The 8,730-nt window shown below is 39.0% G+C and overlaps 1 protein-coding gene across 2 annotated transcripts in view; it reads right to left on the reverse strand.

Moving 5' to 3' along the window:
• Positions 1–8,730, reverse strand: part of MIB1 (MIB E3 ubiquitin protein ligase 1) — a 164,766-nt gene that overhangs the window by 33,701 nt on the left and 122,335 nt on the right. The gene's annotated exons all lie outside the window — the stretch shown is intronic.

Genomic DNA, 8,730 nt, shown 5'->3' on the forward strand with positions numbered 1-8,730 from the left:
GTCATCCTCCACTGCACTCCCAGGCCACAGCAGAGAGCTGGCCTGGAAGAGGAGCAACCGGGACAGAATCTAGCACCCCAACTGGGACTAGAACCCGAGGTGTCGGCACCGCAGGCGGAGGATTGGCCTAGTGAGGGGCACCAGCCCCTCAGTAATTATTACGGATTCTAATTCTCCTTACTCAGTGGATTAAAATAAAATACTGGCCAGCACTATGGTACAGTGGGCTACACCTCCACCTGTGGTACCAGAATACCATATGGTGCAGTTCGAATCCCAGCTGCTCCTCTTCCAATCCATTTCTCTGGTGTTGCCTGGGAAAGCGATGGAAAATGGCCCAAATGTTTGGGCCCCTGCACCCATGTGGGAGACCCAGAAGAAGCTCCTGGCTCCTGACTTCAGATCGGCTTAGCTCCAGCCGTTGAGGCCATCTGAAGAGTGAACCAGCTGATGAAATACTCTCTCTTCCTCTCTCTGTAACTCTCTCAAATAAATAAATAAAATCATTAAAAAATAGAATGCCAGAGAATATGTAGATTTTGACTCAGGCTCTTAATGGGAAGAAAATACTGGTACCACATTATTGCTAAATGTTTAGCTAATCATGATGCTAATGTCATACATTATCTATTACCCTACACATTTGACCATGTGAGAAACAGAATTATAGGGGCTTCATACTTATTTTAGAAAGTTTATTAGATACCCTGGCCTCAGAATCAGCCCTTAAGGCATTCAGATCTGGCTAAAAAGCCCATGAGAGTATCTCATGCATGGAAAGCCAAGACACTGTGGCAATAAATGACCTACATGAAAGGTCTCTGTGAGTGAGATCCCGGTGGAAAGAAGGGACCATCAAAGAAGGAGGTACCTTTCTCTGAAGGGAGGAGAGAACTTCCACTTTGACTATGGCCTTGTCTAAATAAGGTCGGAGTTGGCAAACTCAAAAGGCTTCCATAGCCTTGGCAGCTCATGACAAGAGTCTCGGGTGATTACTGACATCATAAATAAGAATGCCAATTGTTAAATCAACAACAGCAGTCACTGTGCACTTGTTTCCCATGTAGGACCTCTGTCCTTAATGTGCTGTATTATCAGAATTAACAGTAAAACTAGTCTTCAAACTGTACTTTATACTTTGTGTGTCTGTGTGGGTGCACACTCTTGAAATCTTTACTTAGTATATAGTTGATCTTCTGTATACAAAGATAATTAAAAATCAATCTTAATGAAGAATGGGATGGAAGAGGGAGCAGGAGATGGGATGGTTTGCAGAAGGGAGAGTGGTTATGTGGGGGAAGAACCGCTAAAATCCAAAAGTTATACTTTTGAAATTTTTATTTATTAAATAAAAGTTTTCTATTAAAAAAGTTTATTAGATACAAATATTAAATCATGTGGACCAAATTTTATTAAAAATGGAAGGTAATCATTTAAAAATGCAAACACCTGTTACTGATTTAAACAAAAGCTGTGAGATAACTATGTTGAGAGGAATAGTAGTAACAGAGGGTGTTAATAGTTTTAAATCTTCATTTACTAAAACATGATGTCACCAGATAATGTTTCTAATTGGTAAGTAAGAAAGCACAGGGTAAGCTGCCAGTTATTGGTGGGAAGGACAAAGGGGGAAAGTGGGAACAAGCAGAAGCCAGTGATCTTTCATTACAAGCTTTGTAGCAGTATTTCACTTAACTATATACAATTATTAGTTTAACTTAAAACATTTTATTGAATAGAAATGCCTTAGAAATTGGCTTGTGGATTCAGGTATTCCCTGTCTCTCTTTCTAGTTTCAAAAAAACATTCTTGCATTGTGCACCACCAGTACATAGGAAGGAAAAGGCAAGGAGTATGGGATTTTTTTCCCTCCTCATCACTTCCTACACAAAGGATCCTAACAATTATTTACATTTCAATCGGATGATTTAAAGTATTTGGAAGGATTTTTGTAGGACATATGCAAATGCCACATCATTTTTATAAGGGACTTGAGCATGTGCTGATTTTGGTACTCATGGGAAGTCTTGAACCAATTCCCCACGGTACCAAGGAATGAATGCATCATCTTTGTTCCTCTCACAATACTGAGCAAATAAGAAATATATTATAAATTAAAAACTGAGGGGCCGGCATTGTGGCAAAGTGGATAAAGTTGCTGCCTACAACACCAGCATTCTAAATGGGCACCAGTTCAAGTTCCTGCTGCTCCACTTCCAATCCAGCTCCCTGCTTATGTGCCTAGGAAGCAACAGAAGATGGTTCAAGTGCGTAGGCCGCTGCACCCATGTGGGAGACCCAGAAGAAGCTCCTGGCTCCTGGCTTTGACCTGGCTCAGCCCTGGCTGTTGCAATCATTGGGGAGCGAACCAGAATATGGAAGATCTCTCTCTCTCTCTCTCCATCTCTCCCTCACTCTCTGTAAGTGTGCCTTTCAAATAAAAATAAATACTTAAAAAAAATGAAAGATACGTGGCATTATTTAACGCAAGTGTCTCATAATGATAACTAAATTATTACAATATTAACAAGGTATTTTAAATAGGTATAGTATTTTCTTATTTCTTACAGAAAGTGTTAGACTGACAAGTGATAATACACACATCAGCTAACAGTCAATTAAATATACAAAACATAGGTAATAACTAGGAAAACCAATTTGTAGCAGAGATCCAGAAGTCCAATTGGGCTAAAAGTTAAATCACCAGGATAGAATTATAATTTTAAAAAGATGAAAGTTATGTTTCTTTGTCTGGAAAATAATAATTGGTTATGAAAAAGAGAAAATGGTTTATGTGAAGCCTAGAGAAAGAATAAGAACAAGAATTTATTGGTGTACCCTCAGAATTGTCAGCAGAGAGTCTCCAGACAGGCAATCCTGATACCCTAAGTTTCCCCACAATGGAATGTTATCTCCATTACAGTACATCATCATGTAGAATTACCACAGGTTAATGACACTATCCATTAATATCATTCAAATTGTCTTGCTCATAAGTCAATTTCTAATCTTAATTTTCCTTCTTAGATTTGTTTGTTCTCCTAGCAGGGGAAAAAAAAATCTTATCAGGTACTATGAGTTCTACAATTCACTTAGCAATGACATTTCTTTCTGTAACAGGAATTTAGCATTCTGACATATATCAACTTCTTGTAAATTTAATTACTGTTAGTCATCTAAAGTCCAATTACTTCTGGACTTATAAAGCTGAGGCTAAAATCCCAGACATATGAAACCTTAACTACATATTCTCACCCATAATATCCCTGCCTTGTATCTCTAACTGCAACAAATGGTCATAAATCATAAGTAGCACCAAAATTTACGTCAAAATATCTATAAAATGCCATAAGGTTATTATAAGAATTAAAGGAGATACCCTAAGCAGAAACGTATTAGTACAGAGTCTGAAACTTTTCAATATAATAGTATTATAAATACTCTATAGATTACTGACCTATTACCTACATAGTCCAAATCCCTCCCCCTTCCACTCTTCCTAGGGTCCTCTTAATCTTTGTTACCCCTGTTTACCACTTAATCAGCCATGCTAGTCAGACATGGAAGCATCATTCTAGACTCCCTCTTCTTCCTCTCACGTTCCATTGTTGTGTTGACGTTCCCTTTTAAAACTAAAACTCTGCCCTACCCATGGCTGCCAACACTCTTTGGACAGGCCTTCCTTCCTCTGCACCTTCTTAACAGCTCCCCTTCTAAAGCCATCCTCTCTTCTACCTTACACAAATCTGACTATTGCACAATTTTCACAGATTCAAAATTACCAACATTCAACTAAGAAATACCTTTTTTTAAAGTAATTCTTCAAATAAGACTAATGATGTTGAAAAATTATTCTAAAATATGTCTTGCTTTAAAATATACTATCAAAATATACTTAATATTTTGTTGAAATCGATTATAGCAAAACCACTCTAAACTGTTGAGACTATCACACAGAGTCTCAAATCACAATTAATGCACGTCAAAATTAATGCACGTGAAGCAAGTGTCTGACCTAGTGGTTAGGACACCCAAATCCCACACCAGGGCACCTGTCCTGACTCCCACATCTTGCTAATGCAGGCCCTGCAAGGCAGAAGGTGATGGTCCAGTTGTTGGGTCCCTGCCACCCATGTGAAAGACCTGGACTGAGTTCCTGTCTCCTAGCTAGTTTGGACCAGTGCAAAGGGAAAGGATATGGTGGGCATTTGCAAAGTAAACCAGTGGACTGGAGTTCTCTAAAAAATTTTTTTAAACATTTAAAAATGGTAAGTTCAACTGTCAACTGTCAGGAAGGGGTGGATTCAATTTTGTGTTGCTTTTTTTAAATTTTGTTTATTTGAAAGTCATAGTTACAGAAAAAGAGGGAGAGAGAGAGAGAGAGACAGAGAGAGAGAAGGAGAGGGGAGAGGGGGGGAGAGAGAGAGAGAGAGAGAGAGAGAGAATATGAAATGGCCAGGGTTGGACCAGACCAAAGCTGGGAGCCAGGAGCTTCTTCCAGGGCTCCCACATGGGTAGCAGAGGCCTAAATAGTTGGGCCATCTTCCACTGCTTTCCCAGGCACATTAGCAGGGAGCTGCATAGGAAGTACAGCAGCCAGGACTGGAACTGGCGCCCATATGGGATGCTGGCAACATAGGCAGCAGCTTAACCTGCTAAGCCCCAACACCAGATCCTGTTGTTGTTTTAAAATAAACTTTTCATTTTGGAACAATTTTAGATTAACAAAAAATTGCAATGATAGGACCGCGTTCCCATATATCTCACATACCTATTAACAGTGTACATCAGTTACAACTAAGGAGCTAAAGATTTCCTTAGTTTTATGTAGTGTTCTTTCTCTGAATACATTTCATTATCATGCCTCCTTAGGCTCTGGGACTTCCCTGTTTTTGATAACTGACACTTTTGAGAAGTACTAATTGAATCTTTGGTAGACTATTCCAGGTTGGAATCTGTCTCCTGTCTTCCTCATGATTTCACAGAGGGTATGGTTTGTGAGAGGAAACCCACAGATTAAAGCGTCATCTCAACACATCATACCAGGGCACAGACCATTGCATGGCTTCTAACTCTTGGCTGAGGCAGTGGTGGCTTTCAGGCTGCTGCACTGTCAAGTTACTCCCCAGCCCTCTTCTCTATACTAGGCTCTTTGGAAGTCATTTTGCACAGCCCAGACTTAAGGAGTAAAAAAATACTCCTCTTTGAGGATAGAGCTTCACCACAATTATTTGGAATTCTTCAATGGCAATTCAAGGTAGATTAATTTTTAAGATCTATAGCTTGCTATATTAATTAGAAATTGCCAAAACAGACATTGTGGCAAAACAGGTTAAGCAGCTGGCTGCAACACTGGCATCTTTGTATGAGCATTAGTTGAGTCCTTTATGACTCAATTGCTTCATTTCCAATCCCACTCCCTGCTAATGGGCCTGGAAAAGCAGCAGAAGGTGGCCCAGGTACTTGGACCCCTGCCACCCACATAGGAAACCCAAATGGAGATCCAGGCTACTGGCCCAGCCCTGGCTGTTGAGACCATTTGAGGAGTCAACTAGCTCTCTGGAACTCTGCCTTTAAATAATAAGTAAATCTTTTTTTTTTTTTAAAGATTTATTTATTTATTTGAAAGTCAGAGTTATACAGAAAGAGAGGAGAGGCAAAGAGAGAGAGATAAAGACAGAGACATCTTCCATCCGATGGTTCACTCCCCAATTGGCCGCAACGGTCAGAGCTGTGCCAATCCGAATCTAGGAGCCAGGAGCTTCTTCCAGGTCTCCCATGCGAGTACAGAGGCCCAAGGACTTGGGCCATCTTCTACTGCTTTCCCAGGCCATTACAGAGAGCTGGATTCGAAGTGGAGCAGCCGGGTCTCGAACTGGCACCCAAACTGGATGCCGGCGCTTCAGGCCAGGGCATTAACCCGCTGTGCCACAGCACCGGCCCCATAATAAATAAATCTTAAATATGTATCTCCAGAATATAACCTGTGACAATTTTAATTTTAAAAGAAGAAATTGTTGGGGCCAGTGCTGTGGCGTAGTGGGTAAAGCCAACGCCTGCAATGCTGGCAACCTATAAGGGCATCGATTCAAGACCCGGTTGATCCACTTCTGATCAAGTTCTCTGCTGTGGTCTGGGAAGGTAGTAGAAGATGGTTCAAGTTCTTGGGTCCCTGTACCCACATGGGAGACCCAGAAGAAGCTCCTGGCTTCAAATTGGCCCAGCTGGGCCATTGCAGCCATTTGGGGAGTGAACCAGCAGATGGAAACCCTCCCCTCCTTGCCTCTCTATAGCTCTGACTTTTAAATAAATAAATAAATCTTTAAAAAATAAAAATAAGAAAAGAAACTGCCAACCCCTCAAAAAACTTTATACAAAAACAAGTAGAACAGGGCCGCAAACAGAGAGCCTGCCCATCGCTAAGCCCAGCCAACAAGGGGGACTAATGGAAACTTAAGCAAAACAGATGCCCTTACCCTATGGTCAATGACAGCAGTTCCCATGAGCCTATCTCCTTCCTTTCCTTGGCATAGGCAATCTTAGGAACATACACTATAAGCTTAAAGGCCGGCTACACGCTGTCTCATACAGCACTGTGGTTAATTCAGAGAAGACTTGTCATGCTGTAGGATTGGAGGTCCACAGAGTTACTGGGAAAAGGCTGCTTCTAGCTCAATAAATCAGTAATTTTAAACCAACATATTCTCACCTGTGGAGCATAATATAAGAGATGTGGTGACTTTCCCCCTAATGCTCAAATAATTCTCTTTACTCCTCAATCTAGTTGTTTTTCAAGAGGCTAAGGACATGGATGTTTCAAAGATAAGGTCTTACTACCAGTTAAGCAGGCATTTGTGAATCGTGCCAAAGAAGCATTAAGTTCTGGAACAACTAATAGTGGTGCCTAGCATAATCCCTGGCACATGGTACTACTCAAACGTTTGCTGAATGATGAACAAATGAATTCTAAGAAGTAGAGGGGACAAGCAGCTGTCCACGTTGGTATGCAGTACTCAAATGGCACTGGATCAATATTTAGGGCCTGCTGTGCTTTGGAATCTTTCTTCAGAGACAGGCAATTTTTTCCAAACAAATCACAGGAGCTACACTGTAGAGGCCTTACTTATTAGTATTATTTAATGCTTAAAAAATAAAAAATAGAACACTGTAACACATACTAGACATTCAATAAATGTTCACTAAATTAATGAACAATTCCCCCCTTCCAATTGGTAAAGCAGGTTGGCCCAGAATCCATAAAGGACATTATTAGGAAAGTTCACCAATAGCAAGAGAAGTTCTCTGGGGTATGCTAAAAGCAGGTTATTACACAAGGTGAACACATTTTGTACAAAAAATTATACTTTGCCTACCTGGCATAAAGAGTTCAAAGTTTTGTTGAATAGAAGGAATGAATCTTTCGTTGAATAGAAGGAATGAACAATCATCTTTCTGAATACACTAAGGCAAGAACAGCAACATAGTCTACTTGTTGTGTCTGGCTGAGTCTCCAGGAGTAGTAACTCCCTACTTCATTTCATTATTGCAAATCAGAGCAGCAGCATGGCACAAAGTACCTGAGCTCAAATTTTGACCCTAGCCAAAATGACCAGTGACTTGAGTAGTTTACTTAACTTCTATGCCTCAGTTCCCTTCCTCACATGGGGGTGAGTAAAAATTAAGTGACATTAATATTTAAAGGGCTTACAAGAGTGCCTGGTATATAATACATTATATGAGTGTTTGCTAAAAACCACAAGCTAACAAAAAAAAAAATTCACTGTTAACAAAATGGTTAGCAAAAATAGGATAAAGTACCTGGTATGTAATATATCGTATGAGTGCTTGCTAAAAACCACAAGCAAACAAAAACTCTCACTATTAACAAAATGGTTAACAAAAATAGGATAATTTAGAAACCTGAAAATTAACCTATTTTACATCCTGAAACGTGTCAATTTCTCAAAATGTGTGTAAATATTTTTCAATATTTAGGAATGATGGCTCTTTAAAATTGCCAAATATCTACAGAAGCATTCCTAAAGTCACTGTTTTAAACTAGCTATCCAAAATAATTAAACTGATAGGGTATTAAACATTAAAAAAAAGTCAAGGACAATTTTTTCCTATAGGAGAATGAGCTCAGGAAACTGATAATGGTTTTTTTGTTTGTTTCTTAACTTCATGAATAGATGAAATAATATATTTGAATTAAGATCAAGGTATAGTTGATTTCTTGTGGGCATTTTTAGGTTTGTGAGATCTTAAATTATACCTCCATAGATTTTTTTTATTTTTAGTATTTTTTCTGTATGGTTAAAAAATTTTAATATTAAAAGTTGTTGTGAACATGCTATTAAAATTTAGAATAAGAATACTTTCCCTTTGAGACATACACTACTTATCAAAGTTATAGAAAGGTTAGTGATTCTTCTAGTCTGTGGCAAAGAATGCAATGACCACTTTTAAATGCCACTTCAGAAAATCAGAGAGCCATGGCAATGCTGAAGGGAAACAATAAATTTCTTCACATTTGAACATAAAATAGAATTCATAATAAAATATATCTTAATATTTCTACACAACATATAATTAGCTTCAGTAAAAAAGGCATTCAACTACTCAAAAATATTCTGAACCCTGTTTTTCACCTATGCACTACAAAAAATTAACCGAAACTGACATCAAATTGTTTTAAGTAGCATTTCCAAGATTACGTTTACACACTAC

Source organism: Oryctolagus cuniculus, chromosome 10 (assembly GCF_051225735.1).
Source record: "Oryctolagus cuniculus isolate XC-2025 breed Fujian yellow rabbit chromosome 10, ASM5122573v1, whole genome shotgun sequence".
In the NCBI taxonomy this organism is placed as follows: Eukaryota; Metazoa; Chordata; class Mammalia; order Lagomorpha; family Leporidae; genus Oryctolagus; species Oryctolagus cuniculus.